Source organism: Oncorhynchus keta, unplaced genomic scaffold (genome assembly GCF_023373465.1).
Source record: "Oncorhynchus keta strain PuntledgeMale-10-30-2019 unplaced genomic scaffold, Oket_V2 Un_scaffold_2149_pilon_pilon, whole genome shotgun sequence".
Taxonomy (NCBI): domain Eukaryota; kingdom Metazoa; phylum Chordata; class Actinopteri; order Salmoniformes; family Salmonidae; genus Oncorhynchus; species Oncorhynchus keta.
In genome coordinates this window covers 133,852-157,782 of record NW_026290864.1, presented here as the reverse complement: position 1 = coordinate 157,782, position 23,931 = coordinate 133,852, and the positions used below count along the sequence as shown (strand labels likewise).

The 23,931-nt window shown below is 57.5% G+C and overlaps 1 pseudogene; it reads right to left on the bottom strand.

Moving 5' to 3' along the window:
* Positions 1 to 737: 737 nt before the first annotated feature.
* LOC127928104 (neuronal acetylcholine receptor subunit alpha-7-like) overlaps positions 738 to 23,931 on the bottom strand; it is a 42,396-nt pseudogene continuing 19,202 nt past the window's right edge.

Below are 23,931 nucleotides of genomic sequence, written 5' to 3'. Positions count from 1 at the left end.
AAGTTCAGATGAACAGCAGTATTTAAAACAGTTCCACCATGTAGAATCACAAGTTCACTTTTTGTAACATGATGAGGTGACAAGAAACTCAAGTGACTGTCCAGTTTCCACATGGTAAGTCTGTACAGCCATAGTCCATTAAGATAGCAACGGTCCTCTCCTCCCTCCTCTTCCCCCTCTCTCCTCCTCCCCCTCTCTCCTCTTCCCCTTCTCTCCTCCTCCCCCTCTCTCCTCCTCCCCCTCTCTCCTCCTCCCCCTCCATCCTCTTCCCCCTCTCTCCACCTCCCCTCCCTCTTCCCCATCTATCCTCTCCCCCCTTTCTCCTCTTCCCCCTCTCCACCTCCCCTCTCTCTTCCCCATCTATCCTCTCCCCCCTTTCTCCTCCTCCCATTCTCTCCTCCCCCTCCCTCCTCTTCCCCCTCTCTCCTCCTCCCCCTCTCTCCTCCTCCCCCTCTCTCCTCTTCCCCCTCTCTCCTCCCCCCCCTCCCTCCTCTTCCCCCTCTCTCCTCCTCCCCTCTCTCCTCTTCCCCCTCTCTCCTCCTCCCCTCTCTCTTCCCCTCTATCCTCTCTCTCCTCTCCCCCCTCTATCCTCTCTCTCCTCTCCCCCCTCTCTCCTCTTCCCCCTCTCCACCTCCCCTCTCTCTTCCCCATCTATCCTCTCCCCCTTTCTCCTCTTCCCCCTCTCTCCTCTTCCCCCTCTCCTCTTCCCCCTCTCTCCTCCTCCCCCTCTCTCCTTCTCAGAAGAAGTCCTTGGAGGCGGCCTCCACAAAGTTGGGTGCGGCCATGAGGATGGTGATGGTACAAATTATGTTGAACACACTGAACCCCACCAGACACAGACGGTCGATGACCGCCGCTGCAAACTGCCACTTCTCTGCCACGCTCACCCTGCGGTCCTGCTCACGGAAACGATTGGCCAGGAACTGCACTTCCTCCAGCAGGGCCTGGAGCTGGGCCTCCACTACCCCAGCCTGGAACACCCTGGCCTGGGCATGGCAAGTACCCGCTTCGACTGCTCCAGCCCCAGCCTCCACACAGCTGGAGCCTGAGGGGTCAGGGTCCAGAGATGTGGGGGGTTGTGGGGGGCTACCAAACATTGTGGAGGAGGGTGGGTGGTGGTGGAGGATTGGGGTGTCAGAACCCCTTCCTCCTCCTCCTCTCCAGGTGACAGCAGGGTCTGGTTCAATAGGATTCTGGAAGCCAATGTAGGGCCGGTGTCCATTTGGCTGAGGGTGGAGGTGGGGGGTGGAGGGGAGATTTGGGGTAGGGTGGATGTTAGGCTGGAGGTTTGGGTTATGGTTGGGATAGGACTGGAGGGTTGGGTTGGACGGTGGGTGTGGTAGGGGCTGACTGAGCTGGCTTAGACTGGCCTGCAGAGAGGTGAGGCTCTGGGGGAGGGTGGAGGGGGCTGGGGTGGTGGTGGTGGTGGTGGTGGTGGTAGGGGGAGAGAAGCATGTCTGGGGGTTGGAGGGGCTGTGGTGGGGTGTGAGCTCACCCCACTCTCCTGGACGCTTCATCCTCAGAAACCAGGGAACCCACTGGAGTAGAACCAACTCAACCTGAGAGACACACAGAGAGAGAGAGTAGGGAAGAGGACCCAGAGACCCATTGTGGCAGAAGAAACAGAGATGGGGAGAGGACACACACATAGATAAGAGGAACCAGGGAATGTACTGCAGCAGAACAAACTGCACCTGACAAAAAAGAACAGGACACACACAAGGTGCAGACATTCACAGATATGAGATGAACACACACAGACATTCACAGATATGAGATGAACACACACAGACATTCACAGATATGAGATGAACACACACAGACATTCACAGATATGAGATGAACACACACAGACAGTCACAGATATGAGATGAACACACACAGACAGTCACAGATATGAGATGAACACACACAGACAGTCACAGATATGAGATGAACACACACAGACATTCACAGATATGAGATGAACACACACAGACAGTCACATATATGAGAGGAACACACACAGACAGTCACAGATATGAGATGAACACACACAGACAGTCACAGATATGAGATGAACACACACAGACATTCACAGATATGAGATGAACACACACAGACAGTCACATATATGAGAGGAACACAGACAGTCACAGATATGAGATGAACACACACAGACAGTCACAGATATTAGAGGAACACACACAGACCGTCACAGACACACGTCATGATCAGTAGAAAGACAGAGAGCCTCACCCATTGAGGCATGTCTCCACTGTTGGGGTCGTGGTGATGGTACTGAAGTACAACTACAGTCGCCACCACTGACATCCCTACGGTAACCATGGTACTCACAAAATACTGACCTAGGATGGAGACACAGTATTATACACACTGTAATGGAATAGGTTCCGTAGATTAGGTCTTAGGAGCATGATTAGACACTACCACTTCCACACTCCATCCCCAGGGGGCAGCACCAACAGGGTCAGGGCTGCGCTCTGCCAGGAAGCTTTCATAAGTCCACAGGTGCGAGCAATCAGGAGTGGCTTCAGGGCAAGTCTCTGAATGTCCTTGAGTGGCCCAGCCAGAGCCCGGACTTGAACCCGAACATCTCTGGAGAGACCTGGTTATAGCTGTGCAACAATGCCCCTTCCAACCTGACAGAGCTTGAGATGATCTGCAGAGAAGAATGGGAGAAACTCCCCAAGTACAGCTGTGCCATGCTTGTAGTGTCATACCCAAGACTCAATGTAGAATCGCTTGCCAAAGGTGCTCCAACAAAGTACTGAGTAAAGGGTCTGAATACTTATGTAAATTTGATATTTATAAATTAGCAAACATTTCTAAAAACCTGTTTTAGCTTTGTCGTTGTGGGATATTGTGTGTAAATTGATGAGTGGAAAAAACTATTTCATACATTTTATAATAAGGCTGTAACCTAACAAAATGTGGAAAAATTCAAGGGGTCTGAATACTTTCCGAAGTCACTGTATATATTAGCAGGCTAGTTAAATGCGTACGCACACAAGGCATGCGCACACACTTGCATACACACACACAGTTACTTACCTATCAGTGGTATGGAGTCTGAGGTAGCTGGCATAATCTCAGCCACCAGCAACATGAAGACAGTCAGAGAGAGAAGAACTGTAATGCCTGGAGAGAGAGATGGGGAAAGGGATATTATTACACTGGGAAATACAGCAATACTTGTGGGTAGTACAATTCTCCATCTCTCTGCCAACTCACCCCACCCATCCATCTCTCCCCCATCTCTGTCCCTCCCCTCCACACTCTCCTTCTCTCTCCCTCTATCACTGTCCTCCACCTCCCCACCCCTCTTCTCTCCCTCTATCACTGTCCTCCATCTCCCCACCCCTCTTCTCTCCCTCTATCACTGTCCTCCACCTCCCCATCCCTCTTCTCTCCCTCTATCCCTGTCCTCCATCTCCCCACCCCTCTTCTCTCCCTCTATGACTGTCCTCCATCTCCCCCACCCCTCTTCTCTCCCTCTATCCCTGTCCTCCATCTCCCCACCCCTCTTCTCTCCCTCTATCACTGTCCTCCATCTCCCCACCCCTCTTCTCTCCCTCTATCCCTGTCCTCCATCTCCCCACCCCTCTTCTCTCCCTCTATCCCTGTCCTCCATCTCCCCACCCCTCTTCTCTCCCTCTATCACTGTCCTCCATCTCCCCACCCCTCTTCTCTCCCTCTATCACTGTCCTCCATCTCCCCACCCCTCTTCTCTCCCTCTATCCCTGTCCTCCATCTCCCCACCCCTCTTCTCTCCCTCTATCCCTGTCCTCCACCTCCCCATCCCTCTTCTCTCCCTCTATCCCTGTCCTCCATCTCCCCACCCCTCTTCTCTCCCTCTATCACAGTCCTCCATCTCCCCACCCCTCTTCTCTCCCTCTATCACTGTCCTCCATCTCCCCACCCCTCTTCTCTCCCTCTATCACTGTCCTCCACCTCCCCACCCCTCTTCTCTCCCTCTATCACTGTCCGTCAGATCCCCGCCCCTTCTTTCCCTCTATCTCTGTCCCTCCCCTACCCACACCCCTTCTCTCCCTCTATCACTGTCCCTCCCCTACACACACCCCTTCTCTCCCTCTATCTAAGTCCCTCCCCTACCCACACCCCTTCTCTCCCTCTATCACTGTCCGTCAGATTCCAGCCCCTTCTCTCCCCTCTATCACTGCCCCTCACCTCCCCACCCCTCTTCTTTCCCTCTATCACTGTCCCTCACCTCCCTGCCCCCTTCTCTCCCTCTATCACTGTCCCTCACCTCCCTGCCCCCTTCTCTCCCTCTATCACTGTCCCTCAGATCCCTGCCCCTTCTCTCCCTCTATCACTGCCCCTCACCTCCCCACCCCTCTTCTTTCCCTCTATCACTGTCCTCCATCTCCCCACCCCTCTTCTCTCCCTCTATCACTGTCCTCCATCTCCCCACCCCCTCTTCTCTCCCTCTATCCCTGTCCTCCATCTCCCCACCCCTCTTCTCTCCCTCTATCACTGTCCTCCATCTCCCCCACCCCTCTTCTCTCATCTATCCGCGTCCTCCATCTCCCCACCCCTCTTCTCTCCCTCTATCACTGTCATCCATCTCCCCACCCCACTTCTCTCCCTCTATCACTGTCCTCCATCTCCCCACCCCTTCTCTCCCTCTATCCGCTGTCCTCCATCTCCCCCCCCTTTCTCTCCCTCTATCACTGTCCTCCATCTCCCCACCCTCTTCTCTCCCTCTATCACTGTCCTCCATCTCCCCACCCCTCTTCTCTCCCTCTATCACTGTCCTCCATCTCCCCCACCCCCCTCTTCTCTCCCTCTATCACTGTCCTCCATCTCCCCACCCCTCTTCTCTCCCTCTATCACTGTCCTCCATCTCCCCACCCCTCTTCTCTCCCTCTATCACTGTCCTCCATCTCCCCACCCCTCTTCTCTCCCTCTATCACTGTCCTCCACCTCCCCACCCCTCTTCTCTCCCTCTATCACTGTCCGTCAGATCCCCTCCCCTTCTTTCCCTCTATCTCTGTCCCTCCCCTACCCACACCCCTTCTCTCCCTCTATCACTGTCCCTCCCCTACACACACCCCTTCTCTCCCTCTATCTAAGTCCCTCCCCTACCCACACCCCTTCTCTCCCTCTATCACTGTCCGTCAGATTCCAGCCCCCTTCTCTCCCGCTCTATCACTGCCCCTCACCTCCCCACCCCTCTTCTTTCCCTCTATCTCTGTCCCTCCCCTACCCACACCCCTTCTCTCCCTCTATCACTGTCCCTCCCCTACACACACCCCTTCTCTCCCTCTATCTAAGTCCCTCCCCTACCCACACCCCTTCTCTCCCTCTATCACTGTCCGTCAGATTCCAGCCCCCTTCTCTCCCCCTCTATCACTGCCCCTCACCTCCCCACCCCTCTTCTTTCCCTCTATCACTGTCCCTCACCTCCCAGCCCCCTTCTCTCCCTCTATCACTGCCCCTCACCTCCCCACCCCTCTTCTTTCCCTCTATCACTGTCCCTCACCTCCCTGCCCCCTTCTCTCCCTCTATCACTGTCCCTCACCTCCCTGTCCCCTTCTCTCCCTCTATCACTGTCCCTCACCTCCCCGCCCCTTCTCTCCCTCTATCACTGTCCCTCACCTCCCTGTCCCCTTCTCTCCCTCTGTCACTGTCCCTCACCTCCCCGCCCCTTCTCTCCCTCTATCACTGTCCCTCACCTCCCTGCCCCCTTCTCTCCCTCTATCACTGTCCCTCACCTCCCTGCCCCCTTCTCTCCCTCTATCACTGTCCCTCACCTCCCCGCCCCTTCTCTCCCTCTATCACTGTCCCTCACCTCCCCACCCCTCTTCTTTCCCTATATCACTGTACCTCACCTCCCTGCCCCCTTCTCTCCCTCTATCACTGTCCCTCACCTCCTCAACCCTCTTCTTTCCCTATATCACTGTACCTAACCTCCCTGCCCCCTTCTCTCCCTCTATCACTGTCCCTCACCTCCCTGCCCCCTTCTCTCCCTCTATCACTGTCCCTCACCTCCCTGCCCCCTTCTCTCCCTCTATCACTGTCCCTCACCTCCCTGCCCCCCTCTCTCCCTCTATCACTGTCCCTCACCTCCCTGCCCCCTTCTCTCCTCGATCACTGTCCCTCACCTCCCTGCCCCCTTCTCTCCCTCTATCACTGTCCCTCACCTCCCTGCCCCTTCTCTCCCTCTATCACTGTCCCTCACCTCCCTGCCCCTTCTCTCCCTCTATCACTGTCCCTCACCTCCCTGCCCCCTTCTCTCCCTCTATCACTGTCCCTCAGATCCCCGTCCCTTCTCTCCCTCTATCACTGTCCCTCAGCTCCCCGCCCAATCTCTCCCTCTATCACTGTCCCTCACCTCCCTGCCCCCTTCTCTCCCTCTATCACTGTCCCTCACCTCCTGCCCCCTTCTCTCCCTCTATCACTGTCCCTCACCTCCCTGCCCCCTTCTCTCCTCTATCACTGTCCCTCACCTCCCCCCCCCTCTTCTTTCCTATATCACTGTACCTCACCTCCCTGCCCCTTCTCTCCCTCTATCACTGTCCCTCACCTCCTTGCCCCTTCTCTCCCTCTATCACTGTCCCTCACCTCCCTGCCCCCTTCTCTCCCTCTATCACTGTCCCTCACCTCCCTGCCCCCTTCTCTCCCTCTATCACTGTCCCTCACCTCCCACCCCTCTTCTTTCCCTCTATCACTGTACCTCACCTCCCTGCCCCCTTCTCTCCCTCTATCACTGTCCCTCACCTCCTTGCCCCCTTCTCTCCCTCTATCACTGTCCCTCACCTCCCCACCCCTCTTCTTTCCCTATATCACTGTACCTCACCTCCCTGCCCCCTTCTCTCCCTCTATCACTGTCCCTCACCTCCCTGCCCCCTTCTCTCCCTCTATCACTGTCCCTCACCTCCCCACCCCTCTTCTTTCCCTATATCACTGTTACCTCACCTCCTGCCCCCTTCTCTCCCTCTATCACTGTCCCTCACCTCCTTGCCCCCTTCTCTCCCTCTATCACTGTCCCTCACCTCCCCACCCCTCTTCTTTCCCTATATCACTGTACCTCACCTCCCTGCCCCCTTCTCTCCCTCTATCACTGTCTCTCACCTCCCCCCTCTTCTTTCCCTCTATCACTGTGCCTCACCTCCCTGCCCCCTTCTCTCCCTCTATCACTGTCCCTCACCTCCTTGCCCCCTCTCTCCTCTATCACTGTCCCTCACCTCCCCACCCCCTCTTCTTTCCCTCTATCACTGTACCTCACCTCCCTGCCCCCTTCTCTCCCTCTATCACTGTCCCTCACCTCCTGCCCCTTCTCTCCCTCTATCACTGTCCCTCACCTCCTTGCCCCCTTCTCTCCCTCTCTATCACTGTCCCTCACCTCCCCACCCTCTTCTTTCCTATATCACTGTACCTCACCTCCATGCCCCCTTCTCTCCTCTATCACTGTCCCTCACCTCCCCAAACATCTTCTTTCCTATATCACTGTACCTCACCTCCCTGCCCCCTTCTCCTCTATCTGTCCCTCACCTCCCTGCCCCCTTCTCTCCCTCTATCACTGTCCCTCACCTCCCTGCCCCTTCTCTCCTCTATCACTGTCCCTCACCTCCCTGCCCCCTTCTCTCCCTCTATCACTGTCCCTCACCTCCCTGCCCCCTTCTCTCCCTCTATCACTGTCCCTCACCTCCCTGCCCCTTCTCTCCCTCTATCACTGTCCCTGACCTCCTGCCCCTTCTCTCCCTCTATCACTGTCCCTCAGATCCCCGCCCCTTCTCTCCCTCTATCACTGTCCCTCAGCTCCCTGCCCCTTCTCTCCCTCTATCACTGTCCCTCACCTCCCTGCCCCTTCTCTCCCTCTATCACTGTCCCTCAGATCCCCGCCAATTCTCTCCCTCTATCACTGTCCCTCAGCTCCCCGCCCAATCTCTCCTTCTATCACTGTCCTTCACCTCCCTGTGCCCTTCTCTCCCTCTATCACTGTCCCTCACCTCCCTGCCCCCTTCTCTCCCTCTATCACTGTCCCTCACCTCCCCACCCCTCTTCTTTCCCTATATCACTGTACCTCACCTCCCTGCCCCTTCTCTCCCTCTATCACTGTCCCTCACCTCCTTGCCCCCTTCTCTCCCTCTATCACTGTCCCTCACCTCCCTGCCCCCTTCTCTCCCTCTATCACTGTCCCTCACCTCCCTGCCCCCTTCTCTCCCTCTATCACTGTCCCTCACCTCCTTGCCCCCTTCTCTCCCTCTATCACTGTCCCTCAGATCCCCGCCCCTTCTCTCCCTCTATCACTGTCCCTCACCTCCCCACCCCTCTTCTTTCCCTCTATCACTGTACCTCACCTCCCTGCCCCCTTCTCTCCCTCTATCACTGTCGCTCACCTCCTTGCCCCCTTCTCTCCCTCTATCACTGTCCCTCACCTCCCCACCCCTCTTCTTTCCCTATATCACTGTACCTCACCTCCATGCCCCCTTCTCTCCCTCTATCACTGTCCCTCACCTCCCCAAACATCTTCTTTCCCTATATCACTGTACCTCACCTCCCTGCCCCCTTCTCTCCCTCTATCACTGTCCCTCACCTCCCTGCCCCCTTCTCTCCCTCTATCACTGTCCCTCACCTCCCTGCCCCTTCTCTCCCTCTATCACTGTCCCTCAGATCCCCGCCCCTTCTCTCCCTCTATCACTGTCCCTCAGCTCCCCGCCCAATCTCTCCTTCTATCACTGTCCTTCACCTCCCTGCCCCCTTCTCTCCCTCTATCACTGTCCCTCACCTCCCTGCCCCCTTCTCTCCCTCTATCACTGTCCCTCACCTCCTTGCCCCCTTCTCTCCCTCTATCACTGTCCCTCACCTCCCTGCCCCCTTCTCTCCCTCTATCACTGTCCCTCACCTCCCTGCCCCCTTCTCTCCCTCTATCACTGTCCCTCAGATGCCCGCCCCTTCTCTCCCTCTATCACTGTCCCTCACCTCCCCACCCCTCTTCTTTCCCTCTATCACTGTACCTCACCTCCCTGCCCCCTTCTCTCCCTCTATCACTGTCCCTCACCTCCTTGCCCCCTTCTCTCCCTCTATCACTGTCCCTCACCTCCCTGCCCCCTTCTCTCCCTCTATCACTGTCCCTCACCTCCCTGCGCCTTCTCTCCCTCTATCACTGTACCTCACCTCCCTGCCCCCTTCTCTCCCTCTATCACTGTCCCTCACCTCCTTGCCCCCTTCTCTCCCTCTATCACTGTCCCTCACCTCCCTGCCCCCTTCTCTCCCTCTACCACTGTCCCTCACCTCCCTGTCCCCTTCTCTCCCTCTATCACTGTCCGTCAGATCCCTGCCCCCTTCTCTCCCTCTATCACTGTCCCTCACCTCCCTGCCCCCTTCTCTCCCTCTATCACTGTCCCTCACCTCCCTGCCCCTTCTCTCCCTCTATCACTGTCCCTCACCTCCCTGTCCCCTTCTCTCCCTCTATCACTGTCCGTCAGATCCCTGCCCCCTTCTCTCCCTCTATCAGTGTCCCTCACCTCCCTGCCCCCTTCTCTCCCTGTATCACTGTACCTCACCTCCCTGTCCCCTTCTCTCCCTCTATCACTGTCCCTCAGATCCCTGCCCCCTTCTCTCCCTCTATCACTGTCCCTCACCTCCCTGCCCCCTTCTCTCCCTCTATCACTGTCCCTCAGATGCCCGCCCCTTCTCTCCCTCTATCACTGTCCCTCACCTCCCTGCCCCCTTCTCTCCCTCTATCACTGTACCTCACCTCCCTGCCCATTCTCTCCCTCTATCAGTGTCCCTCAGATCCCCGCCCCTTCTCTCCCTCTATCACTGTCCCTCACCTCCCTGCCCCCTTCTCTCCCTCTATCACTGTCCCTCACCTCCCTGCCCCCTTCTCTCCCTCTATCACTGTCCGTCAGATCCCCGCCCCTTCTCTCCCTCTATCACTGTCCCTCACCTCCCTGCCCCCTTCTCTCCCTGTATCACTGTCCCTCACCTCCCTGCCCCCTTCTCTCCCTCTATCACTGTACCTCACCTCCCTGCCCATTCTCTCCCTCTATCACTGTCCCTCACCTCCCTGCCCCCTTCTCTCCCTCTATCACTGTCCCTCAGATCCCCGCCCCTTCTCTCCCTCTATCACAGTCCCTCACCTCCCTGCCCCCTTCTCTCCCTCTATCACTGTCCCTCGCCTCCATGCCCCCTTCTCTCCTGTATCACTGTACCTCACCTCCCTGCCCCCTTCTCTCCTGTATCACTGTGCCTCACCTCCTGCCCCCTTCTCTCCCTGTATCACTGTACCTCACCTCCCTGCCCCCTTCTCCCTCCATCACTGTCCTCAGATCCCCCCCCTTCTCTCCCTCTATCACTGTCCGTCAGATCCCCGCCCCTTCTCTCCCTCTATCACTGTCCCTCACCTCCCTGCCCATTCTCTCCTCTATCACTGTCCCTCAGATCCCCGCCCCTTCTCTCCCTCTATCACTGTCCCTCACCTCCCTGCCCCCTTCTCTCCCTCTATCACTGTCCCTCACCTCCTTGCCCCCTTCTCTCCCTCTATCACTGTCCCTCACCTCCCCACCCCTCTTCTTTCCCTATATCACTGTACCTCACCTCCCTGCCCCCTTCTCTCCCTCTATCACTGTCCCTCACCTCCCCACCCCTCTTCTTTCCCTCTATCCCTGTCCTCACCTCCCTGCCCCCTTCTCTCCCTCTATCACTGTCCCTCACCTCCTTGCCCCCTTCTCTCCCTCTATCACTGTCCCTCACCTCCCCACCCCTCTTCTTTCCCTCTATCACTGTACCTCACCTCCCTGCCCCCTTCTCTCCCTCTATCACTGTCCCTCACCTCCTGCCCCTTCTCTCCCTCTATCACTGTCCCTCACCTCCTTGCCCCCTTCTCTCCCTCTATCATGTCCCTCACCTCCCCACCCCTCTTCTTTCCTATATCACTGTCCTCACCTCCATGCCCCCTTCTCTCCCTCTATCACTGTCCCTCACCTCCCCAAACATCTTCTTTCCTATATATCATGTACCTCACCTCCCTGCCCCTTCTCTCCCTCTATCACTGTCCCTCACCTCCCTGCCCCTTCTCTCCCTCTATCACTGTCCCTCACTCCCTGCCCCCTTCTCTCCCTCTATCACTGTCCCTCACCTCCCTGCCCCCTTCTCTCCCTCTATCACTGTCCCTCACCTCCCTGCCCCCTTCTCTCCCTCTATCACTGTCCCTCACCTCCCTGCCCCTTCTCTCCCTCTATCTGTCCCTGACCTCCCTGCCCCTTCTCTCCCTCTATCACTGTCCCTCAGATCCCGCCCCTTCTCTCCCTCTATCACTGTCCCTCAGCTCCCTGCCCCTTCTCTCCCTCTATCACTGTCCCTCACCTCCCTGCCTTCTCTCCCTCTATCACTGTCCCTCAGATCCCCGCCAATTCTCCCCTCTATCACTGTCCCTCAGCTCCCCGCCCAATCTCTCCTTCTATCACTGTCCTTCACCTCCTGTGCCCTTCTCTCCCTCTATCACTGTCCCTCACTCCCTGCCCCCTTCTCTCCCATCTATCACTGTCCCTCACCTCCCCCCCTCTTCTTTCCCTATATCACTGTACCTCACCTCCTGCCCCTTCTCTCCCTCTATCACTGTCCCTCACCTCCTTGCCCCTTTCTCCCTCTATCGCTGTCCCTCACCTCCCTGCCCCCTTCTCTCCTCTATCACTGTCCTCACCTCCCTGCCCCCTTCTCTCCCTCTATCACTGTCCCTCACCTCCTTGCCCCTTCTCTCCCTCTATCACTGTCCCTCAGATCCCCGCCCCTTCTCTCCCTCTATCACTGTCCCTCACCTCCCCACCCCTCTTCTTTCCCTCTATCACTGTACCTCACCTCCCTGCCCCCTTCTCTCCCTCTATCACTGTCGCTCACCTCCTTGCCCCCTTCTCTCCCTCTATCACTGTCCCTCACCTCCCCACCCCTCTTCTTTCCTATATCACTGTACCTCACCTCCATGCCCCTTCTCTCCCTCTATCACTGTCCCTCACCTCCCCAAACATCTTCTTTCCCTATATCACTGTACCTCACCTCCCTGCCCCCTTCTCTCCCTCTATCACTGTCCCTCACCTCCCTGCCCCCTTCTCTCCCTCTATCACTGTCCCTCACCTCCCTGCCCCTTCTCTCCCTCTATCACTGTCCCTCAGATCCCCGCCCCTTCTCTCCCTCTATCACTGTCCCTCAGCTCCCCGCCCAATCTCTCCTTCTATCACTGTCCTTCACCTCCCTGCCCCCTTCTCTCCCTCTATCACTGTCCCTCACCTCCCTGCCCCCTTCTCTCCCTCTATCACTGTCCCTCACCTCCTTGCCCCTTCTCTCCCTCTATCACTGTCCCTCACCTCCCTGCCCCCTTCTCTCCCTCTATCACTGTCCCTCACCTCCTGCCCCCTTCTCTCCCTCTATCACTGTCCTCAGATGCCCCCCCTTCTCTCCCTCTATCACTGTCCCTCACCTCCCACCCCTCTTCTTTCCCTCTATCACTGTACCTCACCTCCCTGCACCTCCTCTATCCATTGTCCTCACCTTCTCTTTCCTCTATCACTGTCCTCACCTCACCCTATCATGTCCTCACCTCCCTGCGCTTTCTCTCTCGACATTGTAATTTCCTCCTGTCCTATCTCCCTCTACTGTCCTCATCCTCACTATCACTGTCCCTCACCTCCCTGCCCTTTCTCTCCCTCTATCACTGTCCTCACCTATGTCCCTTCTCTCCCTCTATCACTGTCCGTCAGATCCCTGCCCCCTTCCCCCTCTATCACTGTCCCTCCCCTGCCCCCTTCTCTCCCTCTATCACTGTCCCTCACCTCCCTGCCCCTTCTCTCCCTCTATCACTGTCCCTCACCTCCCTGTCCCCTTCTCTCCCTCTATCACTGTCCGTCAGATCCCTGCCCCTTCTCTCCCTCTATCAGTGTCCCTCACCTCCCTGCCCCCTTCTCTCCTGTATCACTGTCCTCACCTCCCTGTCCCCTCCTCTATCACTGTCCCTCAGATCCCTGCCCCTTCTCTCCCTCTATCACTGTCCCTCACCTCCTGCCCTCTCCCTCTATCACTGTCCCTCAGATGCCCGCCCTTCTCTCCCTCTATCACTGTCCCTCACCTCCCTGCCCCCTCTCTCCCTCTATCACTGCCTCACCTCCCTGCCCATTCTCCCTCTATCAGTGTCCCTCAGATCCCCGCCCCTTCTCTCCCTCTATCACTGTCCCTCACCTCCCTGCCCCCTTCTCTCCCTCTATCACTGTCCCTCACTCCTGCCCCCTTCTCTCCCTCTATCACTGTCCGTCAGATCCCGCCCCTTCTCTCCCTCTATCACTGTCCCTCACCTCCCTGCCCCTTCTCTCCCTGTATCACTGTCCTCACCTCCTGCCCCCTTCTCTCCCTCTATCACTGTGTCCTCACCTCCCTGCCCATTCTCTCCCTCTATCACTGTCCCTCACCTCCCTGCCCCTTCTCTCCTCTATCACTGTCCCTCAGATCCCTGCCCCTTCTCTCCTCTATCACAGTCCTCACCTCCTGCCCCCTTCTCTCCTCTATCACTGTCCTCGCCTCCATGCCCCTTCTCTCCCTGTATCACTGTGTCCACCTCCCTGCCCCTTCTCTCCCTGTATCACTGTACCTCACCTCCCTGCCCCTTCTCTCCCTGTATCACTGTACCTCACCTCCCTGCCCCCTTCTCTCCCTCCATCACTGTCCTCAGATCCGCCCCTTCTCTCCCTCTATCACTGTCCGTCAGATCCGCCCCTTCTCTCCCTCTATCACTGTCCCTCACCTCCCTGCCCATTCTCTCCTCTATCACTGTCCTCAGATCCCCGCCCTTCTCTCCTCTATCACTGTCCTCACCTCCCTGCCCCCTTCTCTCCCTATCACTGTCCTCACCTCCTGCCTTCTCCTCTATCATTGTCCCTCACTCCTCCTTTGTTCCTTCTTCCTCCCTCTATCATTGTCCCTCACTTCCCTGCCCTTCTCTTTCTATCACATTGTCCTCACCTCCTGCCCCTTTTTCCTCTCTATCATTGTCCTCACTCCCTTTCTCTCCCTCTATCACATGTCCTCACCTCCCTGCCCTTCTCTCCCTCTATCACTGTCCCTCAGATCTCCTGTTCCTTCTCTCCTCTATCATTGTCCCTCAGCTCCCTGCCCTTCTCTCCTCTATCACTGTCCTCACCTCCTGCCCCTTCTCTCCTCTATCACTGTCCCTCAGCTCCCCGCCTTCTCTCCTCTATCACTGTCCCTCACCTCCCTGCCCCTTCTCTCCTCTATCCTTGTCCTCATTTGCTCCCTTGTCCCCAATCTCTCCTTCTATCACTCATCAGTCCTTCACCTCCCTGGCTCCTTCTCCCTCTATCATTGTCCTCACCTCCTGTTCCTCTTCCTCTATCACTGTCCTCACCTCCCCACCCCTCTTCTTTCCTACACTGTGCCTCCTTACTTCCTTTGCTTTCTTTCTCTATCACTGTCCCCTCACCTTCCCTGCCCCTTCTCTCCCTCTATCACTGTTGTCCTCACCTCCCTGCCCCCTTCTCTCCCTCTATCATTGTCCCTCACCTCCTGCCCCTTCTCTCCCTCTATCACTGTCCTCACTCCCTGCCTTCTCTCCCACTGTCCCTCAGATCCTCACCTCCTCTCCCTCTTCTTCTCCCCACCTCTATCCACTGTCCTCACCTCCCTGCTCCCCTCCTCCTCTTCCTGTCCTTCTCTCTTCCTCTATCACTGTCCTCACTTCCCCCCCTCTTCTTTCCTCTATCACTGTACCACTCTCCTCCTGCCCCCTTCTCTCCCTCTATCACTGTCCTCACCTCCCTAAACCCCTATCTTTTTCCTCACTATCATCTTCCTCACCTCCTGCCACCTCCATGCTTCTCCCTCTTCACTGTCCTCACCTCCTTGTTCTTTCTCCCTCGACATTGTCCTCACCTCCCACTCTCTTTCCCCTTCTCCCTCTTCTATCACTGTCACTCACCTCCTGCCCTTTTCTTCTCTCCTCTATCATGTCCCTCACCCTCCATCTGTCTCTTCTCTCGATCCTTTCACTCTCCTTTGTCTCATCGTCTGCACTTCTCTTTCCTCCTATCGACTTGTCCTCACCTCCTGCCTCTTTCTCCCTCTGTCCTTCCCTGACCTCCTGCCCCTTCTCTTCCCTATCACTGTCCTCAGATCCCCCGCTTTTTCTTCTCCCTCTATCACTGTCCTCACCTCCCTGCCCCTTCTCTCCCTCTATCACTGTCCCTCACCTCCCTGCCCCTTCTCTCCCTCTATCACTGTCCTCAGATCCCTGCCCCTTCTCTCCCTCTATCACTGTCCTCAGCCCCCGCCCCTTCTCTCCTCTATCACTTGTCCTCACCTCCCTGCCCCCTTCTCTCCCTCTATCACTGTCCTCAGATCCCTGCCCCTTCTCTCCCTCTATCACTGTCCTCACCTCCCTGCCCCTTCTCTCCCTCTATCACTGTCCTCACCTCCCTGCCCCCTTCTCTCCCTCTATCACTGTCCTCAGATCCCTGCCCATTCTCTCCTCTATCACTGTCCCTCACCTCTGCACCCTTCTCTCCTCTATCACTGTCCTCACTGTCCCCCCCTTCTTCTCTATCACTCCCTCATCACTGTCCCTCTATTGTCCTCGCTCCCCCCTTCTCCCTCTATCACTGTCCCTCACCTCCATGCCCCTTCTCTCCCTCTATCACTGTCCTCACCTCCCTGCCCCCTTCTCCCTGTATCACATGTCCTCACCTCCTCCCTGCCCCTTCTCTCCCCTCCATCACTGTCCCTCAGATCCCGCCCTTCTCTCCCTCTATCACTGTCCGTCAGATCCTTCTCTCCTCTATCACTGTCCCTCACCTCCTGCCCATTCCCTTCTCTCCCTCTATCCACTTCCCTCTATCACTGTCCTCCCTCCCTCTTCTTTCCTCTATCACTGTCCTCACCTCCCTGCCTCACTCCCTCTATCACTGTCCCACTTCCCTGTTTTCTTCTCCCTCTATCACTGTCCTCACCTCCCTCCTTCTTCTCCTCTATCACTGTCCTCACCTCCCTGCCCCCTTTCCTCTATCACTGTCCTCACCTCCCTGCCCCTTCTCTCCCTCTATCACTGTCCCTCACCTCCCTGCCTCTTCCTTCTCCCTGTCTATCACTGTCCCTCACTGTCCTCCCCTGCCCCTTCTCTCCCTCTATCACTGTCCTCACCTCCCTGCCCCTTCCCTTCTCCTGCCCCCTTCTTCTCCCCTCTATCACTGTCCCTCACCTCCTGCCTTCTCTCCTCTATCACTGTCCCTCAGATCCCCGCCCAATCTCTCCCTCTATCACTGTCCTTCACCTCCCTGCCCCTTCTCTCCCTCTATCACTGTCCCTCACCTCCTGCCCCTTCTCTCCTCTATCACTGTCCCTCACTCCTGCCCCTGTCTTTCCTCTATCACTGTCCTCACCTCCTGCCCCTTCTCTCCCTCTATCACTGTCCCTCAGATCCTTGTTCAATCTCTCCTCTATCACTGTCCCTCACCTCCTGCCTTCTCTCCCTCTATCACTGTCCTCACCTCCCTGCCCCTTCTCTCCCTCTATCACTGTCCTCACCTCCTGCCCCCTTCTCTCCCTCTATCACTGTCCTCAGATCCCGCCCCTTTCTCCCCTCTATCCCCTCACCCCTCTTCTTTCCTCGATAACCTCACTGTTCTCTCCTCTGTCCTGTCACTTTGCACCTCCTTGTTCTCCCTCTTCCTCTATCACTGTCCTCACCCAAACATCTTCTTTCCTATAATCACTGTCCTTCCCTGTCCTCCTCTATCACTGTCCTCCTCCTGCTCCCTTCTCTCCTCTCGACATCCTCACTCCCCTCGTCCCTCACTGTACCTCACCTCCATGCCCCCTTCTCTCCCTCTATCACTGTCCCTCACCTCCCCCTGGGCATCTTCTTTTTCTTCTCTATCACTGTCCTCACCTCCTGCTTCTCCCTCTATCACTGTCCCTCACCTCCTGCTCCCTTCTCTCCTCTATCACTGTCCTCACCTCCTGCCCCTTCTCTCCTCTATCACTGTCCTCACCTCCCCACCTCTTCTCTCCTCTCTGTCCTCACTCCTGTCTCTTCTCTCCTCTATCACTGTCCTCACCTCCCTGCCCCTTCTCTCCCTCTATCACTGTCCCTCACCTCCTGCCCCTTCTCTCCCTCTATCACTGTCCTCAGATCCCTCCCTTCTCTCCCTCTATCACTGTCCCTCAGCTCCCTGCCCTTCTCTCCTCTATCACTGTCCTCACCTCCCCCTTCTCTCCCTCTATCACTGTCCCTCAGATCCCACCTCTTCCTCTTCATCCCTCAGCTCCCCGCCCAATTCTCCTTCTATCATTGTCCTTCACCTCCCTGTGCCTTCTCTCCCCTATCCTGTCCTCACCCCTGTTCTTTCTCTCCCTCTATCACTGTCCTCACCTCCCCCACCCCTTCTTTCCTGTAAACACCTCCTGCCTTCTCCCTCTATCACTGTCCCTCACCTCCTTGCCCCTTCTCTCCCTCTATCACTGTCCCTCACCTCCTGCCCCCTTCTCTCCCTCTATCACTGTCCTCACCTCCCTGCCCCTTTCTCTCCCTCTATCACTGTCCTCACCTCTTGCCCCCTTCTTCTCCTCTATCACTGTCCCTCAGATCCCTGCCCCCTTCTCTCCCTCTATCACTGTCCTCACCTCCCCACCCCCTTCTCCTCTATCACTGTCCCTCACCTCCCTGCCCCTTCTCTCCCCTCTATCACTGTCCCTCACCTCCTTGCCCCTTCTTCCCTCTATCACTGTCCCTCACCTTCTCACCCCTCTTCTTTCCTATCACTGTGCCTCACCTTGTCCCTTCCCCCCCTGTCCTCTTCTCTTCCCCTCTATCACTGTCCCTCACCTCCTGCCCCCTTCTCTCCCTCTATCCTGTCCCTCACCTCCCTGTCCCCCCTCCCTGCTTTCCCTCTATCACTGTCCCTCAGATCCCCTCCCCTGTCCCAGCTCCCGTCTCTCCCTCTATCACTGTCCTTCACCTCACCTCCTTCTTCCCTGCGTCCTTCCTCTCCCTCTATCACTGTCCTCACCTCCTTGCCCCCTTCTCTCCTCTATCACTGTCCCTCACTTCCCCTGCCCCCTTCTCTCCCTCTATCACTGTCCTCACCTCCCTGCCCCTTCTCTCCTCTATCACTGTCCCTCAGATGCCCGCCCCTTCTCTCCTCTATCACTGTCCTCACCTCCTCACTATCCCTGTCCCACTCACCTCCCTGCCCCTTCTCCCTCTATCATGTCCTCACCTCCTTGCTCCCTTCTCCTCTATCACTGTCCTCACCTCCCTGCCCCTTCTCTCCTCTCTACCTCCTCTGTCCTCCTCACACTGTACCTCCCTGCCCCTTTTCTTCTCTCCTTGTCCTCACTATCACTGTCATTCACCTCACCTCCTGCCCCTTCTCTCCTCTATCACTGTCCCTCACCTCCTTGCCCCTTCTCTCCCTCTATCACTGTCCTCAGATCCCTCGCCCTTCTCTCCTCTATCACTGTCCCTCAGCTCCCGCTCTCCCTCTACACTGTCCCTCACCTCCTGCCCCCTTCTCTCCTCTATCACTGTCCTCACCTCCCTGCCCCTTCTCTCCCTCTATCACTGTCCCTCACCTCCTGCCCCTTCTCTCCCTCTATCACTGTCCCTCACCCCCTGCCCCCTTCTCTCCCTCTATCACTGTCCCTCACCTCCCTGCCCCCTTCTCTCCCTCTATCACTGTCCCTCAGATGCCCGCCTCTCCCTCTATCACTGTCCTCACCCTATCCCCTCTTCTCTCCCTCTGTCACTGTACCTGTCTTTCTCTCTATCATGTCCTCACCTCCTGTGCCCCTTCTCTCCCTCCTCATGTCCTCACCTCCCTGTCTCTTCTTCCCTCATCACTGTCCCTGCCCTGCCTTCTCTCCTCTATCACTGTACCTCACCTCCCTGCCCCCTCTTCTCTCCCTCTATCACTGTCCCTCACCTCCTTGCCCCCTTCTCTCCTCTATCACTGTCCCTCACCTCCCTGCCCCCTTCTCTCCTCTATCACTGTCCCTCACCTCCCTGTCCCCTTCTCTCCCTCTATCACTGTCCGTCAGATCCTGCCCCCTTCTCTCCCTCTATCACTGTCCCTCACCTCCCTGCCCCTTCTCTCCCTCTATCACTGTCCCTCACCTCCCTGCCCCTTCTCTCCCTCTATCACTGTCCCTCACCTCCCTGTCCCCTTCTCTCCTCTATCACTGTCCGTCAGATCCCTGCCCCTTCTCTCCCTCTATCAGTGTCCCTCACCTCCCTGCCCCCTTCTCTCCCTGTATCACTGTACCTCACCTCCTGTCCCTTCTCTCCTCTATCACTGTCCCTCAGATCCCTGCCCCCTTCTCTCCCTCTATCACTGTCCTCACCTCCCTGCCCCCTTCTCTCCTCTATCACTGTCCCTCAGATGCCCGCCCCTTCTCTCCCTCTATCACTGTCCTCACCTCCTGCCCCCTTCTCTCCCTCTATCACTGTACCTCACCTCCCTGCCCATTCTCTCCCTCTATCAGTGTCCCTCAGATCCCCGCCCCTTCTCTCCCTCTATCACTGTCCCTCACCTCCTGCCCCTTCTCTCCCTCTATCACTGTCTCTCACCTCCCTGCCCCCTTCTCTCCCTCTATCACTGTCCGTCAGATCCCGCCCCTTCTCTCCCTCTATCACTGTCCCTCACCTCCTGCCCCCTTCTCTCCCTGTATCACTGTCCCACCTCCTGCCCCCTTCTCTCCTCTATCACTGTGCCTCACCTCCCTGCCCATTCTCTCCCTCTATCACTGTCCCTCACCTCCCTGCCCCTTCTCCTCCCTCTATCATGTCCCTCAGATCCCCCGCCCTTCTCTCCCTCTATCACTGTCCCTCACCTCCTGCCCCTTCTCTCCCTCTATCACTGTCCTCGCCTCCATGCCCCCTTCTCCCTGTATCACTGTACCTCACCTCCCTGCCCCCTTCTCTCCCTGTATCACTGTGCCTCACCTCCCTGCCCCCTTCTCTCCCTGTATCACTGTACCTCACCTCCTGCCCCCTTCTCTCCCTCCATCACTGTCCCTCAGATCCCCCCCTTCTCTCCCTCTATCACTGTCCGTCAGATCCCCGCCCCTTCTCTCCTCTATCACTGTCCCTCACCTCCCTGCCCATTCTCTCCCTCTATCACTGTCCCTCAGATCCCTGCCCCTTCTCTCCCTCTATCACTGTCCCTCACCTCCTGCCCCCTTCTCTCCCTCTATCATTGTCCCTCACCCTGCCCCTTCTCTCCTCTATCCACTGTCCCTCACCTCCCTGCCCTTCTCTCCCTCTATCACTGTCCTCACCTCCTGCCCCCTTCTCTCCCTCTATCACTGTCCCTCACCTCCCTGCCCCCTTCTCCCTCTATCACTGTCCCTCACCTCCTGCCCCTTCTCTCCCTCTATCACTGTCCTCACCTCCCTGCCCTCTCTCCCTCTATCATGTCCCTCAGATCCCCTTCTCCCTCTATCACTGTCCTCAGCTCCCTGCCCCTTCTCTCCCTCTATCACTGTCCCTCACCTCCTGCCCCTCTCCCTCTATCACTGTCCCTCACCTCCCTGCCCCCTTCTCCCTGTATCACTGTCCCTCACCTCCTGCCCCTTCTCTCCCTCTATCACTGTGCCTCACCTCCTGCCCATTCTCTCCCTCTATCACTGTCCCTCACCTCCCTGCCCCTTCTCTCCCTCTATCACTGTCCCTCAGATCCCGCCCCTTCTCTCCCTCTATCACTGTCCCTCACCTCCTGCCCCTTCTCTCCCTCTATCACTGTCCCTCGCCTCCATGCCCCCTTCTCTCCCTGTATCACTGTACCTCACCTCCTGCCCCTTCTCTCCCTGTATCACTGTACCTCACCTCCCTGCCCCCTTCTCTCCCTGTATCACTGTACCTCACCTCCCTGCCCCCTTCTCTCCCTCCATCACTGTCCCTCAGATCCCCGCCCCTTCTCTCCCTCTATCACTGTCCGTCAGATCCCGCCCCTTCTCTCCCTCTATCACTGTCCCTCACCTCCCTGCCCATTCTCTCCCTCTATCACTGTCCCTCAGATCCCCGCCCCTTCTCTCCCTCTATCACTGTCCCTCACCTCCCTGCCCCCTTCTCTCCCTCTATCACTGTCCCTCACCTCCCTGCCCCCTTCTCTCTCCCTCTATCACTGTCCCTCACCTCCCTGCCCCTTCTCTCCCTCTATCACTGTCCCTCACCTCCCTGCCCCTTCTCTCCCTCTATCACTGTCCCTCACCTCCCTGCCCCTTCTCTCCCTCTATCACTGTCCCTCACCTCCCTGCCCCTTCTCTCCCTCTATCACTCTCCCTCACCTCCCTGCCCCTTCTCTCCCTCTATCACTGTCCCTCAGATCCCCGCCCCTTCTCTCCCTCTATCACTGTCCCTCAGCTCCCTGCCCCTTCTCTCCCTCTATCACTGTCCCTCACCTCCCTGCCCCTTCTCTCCCTCTATCACTGTCCCTCACCTCCCTGCCCCCTTCTCTCCCTGTATCACTGTCCCTCACCTCCCTGCCCCCTTCTCTCCCTCTATCACTGTACCTCACCTCCCTGCCCATTCTCTCCCTCTATCACTGTCCCTCACCTCCCTGCCCCCTTCTCTCCCTCTATCACTGTCCCTCAGATCCCCGCCCCTTCTCTCCCTCTATCACTGTCCCTCACCTCTCTGCCCCTTCTCTCCCTCTATCACTGTCCCTCGCCTCCATGCCCCCTTCTCTCCCTGTATCACTGTACCTCACCTCCCTGCCCCCTTCTCTCCCTGTATCACTGTACCTCACCTCCCTGCCCCCTTCTCTCCCTGTATCACTGTACCTCACCTCCCTGCCCCCTTCTCTCCCTCCATCACTGTCCCTCAGATCCCCGCCCCTTCTCTCCCTCTATCACTGTCCGTCAGATCCCCGCCCCTTCTCTCCCTCTATCACTGTCCCTCACCTCCCTGCCCATTCTCTCCCTCTATCACTGTCCCTCAGATCCCCGCCCCTTCTCTCCCTCTATCACTGTCCCTCACCTCCCTGCCCCTTCTCTCCCTCTATCACTGTCCCTCACCTCCCTGCCCCCTTCTCTCCCTCTATCACTGTCCCTCACCTCCCTGCCCCTTCTCTCCCTCTATCACTGTCCCTCACCTCCCTGCCCCCTTCTCTCCCTCTATCACTGTCCCTCACCTCCCTGCCCCCTTCTCTCCCTCTATCACTGTCCCTCACCTCCCTGCCCCTTCTCTCCCTCTATCACTGTCCCTCACCTCCCTGCCCCTTCTCTCCCTCTATCACTGTCCCTCAGATCCCCGCCCCTTCTCTCCCTCTATCACTGTCCCTCAGCTCCCTGCCCCTTCTCTCCCTCTATCACTGTCCCTCACCTCCCTGCCCCTTCTCTCCCTCTATCACTGTCCCTCAGCTCCCTGCCCCTTCTCTCCCTCTATCACTGTCCCTCACCTCCCTGCCCCTTCTCTCCCTCTATCACTGTCCCTCAGCTCCCCGCCCAATCTCTCCTTCTATCACTGTCCTTCACCTCCCTGCGCCCTTCTCTCCCTCTATCACTGTCCCTCACCTCCCTGCCCCCTTCTCTCCCTCTATCACTGTCCCTCACCTCCCCACCCCTCTTCTTTCCCTATATATCACTGTACCTCACCTCCCTGCCCCTTCTCTCCCTCTATCACTGTCCCTCACCTCCTTGCCCCCTTCTCTCCCTCTATCACTGTCCCTCGCCTCCCTGCCCCCTTCTCTCCCTCTATCCCTGTCCCTCCCTCCCTGCCCCCTTCTCTCCCTCTATCACTGTCCCTCACCTCCTTGCCCCCTTCTCTCCCTCTATCACTGTCCCTCAGATCCCTGCCCCTTCTCTCCCTCTATCACTGTCCCTCAGCTCCCTGCCCCTTCTCTCCCTCTATCACTGTCCCTCACCTCCCTGCCCCTTCTCTCCCTCTATCACTGTCCCTCAGCTCCCCGCCCAATCTCTCCTTCTATCACTGTCCTTCACCTCCCTGCGCCCTTCTCTCCCTCTATCACTGTCCCTCACCTCCCTGCCCCCTTCTCTCCCTCTATCACTGTCCCTCACCTCCCCACCCCTCTTCTTTCCCTATATATCACTGTACCTCACCTCCCTGCCCCTTCTCTCCCTCTATCACTGTCCCTCACCTCCTTGCCCCCTTCTCTCCCTCTATCACTGTCCCTCACCTCCCTGCCCCCTTCTCTCCCTCTATCACTGTCCCTCACCTCCCTGCCCCCTTCTCTCCCTCTATCACTGTCCCTCACCTCCTTGCCCCCTTCTCTCCCTCTATCACTGTCCCTCAGATCCCCGCCCCTTCTCTCCCTCTATCACTGTCCCTCACCTCCCCACCCCTCTTCTTTCCCTCTATCACTGTACCTCACCTCCCTGCCCCCTTCTCTCCCTCTATCACTGTCGCTCACCTCCTTGCCCCCTTCTCTCCCTCTATCACTGTCCCTCACCTCCCCAAACATCTTCTTTCCCTATATCACTGTACCTCACCTCCCTGCCCCCTTCTCTCCCTCTATCACTGTCCCACACCTCCCTGCCCCCTTCTCTCCCTCTATCACTGTCCCTCACCTCCCTGCCCCTTCTCTCCCTCTATCACTGTCCCTCAGATCCCCCGCCCCTTCTCTCCCTCTATCACTGTCCCTCAGCTCCCTGCCCCTTCTCTCCCTCTATCACTGTCCCTCACCTCCCTGCCCCTTCTCTCCCTCTATCACTGTCCCTCAGATCCCCGCCCCTTCTCTCCCTCTATCACTGTCCCTCAGCTCCCCGCCCAATCTCTCCTTCTATCACTGTCCTTCACCTCCCTGCCCCTTCTCTCCCTCTATCACTGTCCCTCACCTCCTTGCCCCCTTCTCTCCCTCTATCACTGTCCCTCACCTCCCTGCCCCCTTCTCTCCCTCTATCACTGTCCATCACCTCCCTGCCCCCTTCTCTCCCTCTATCACTGTA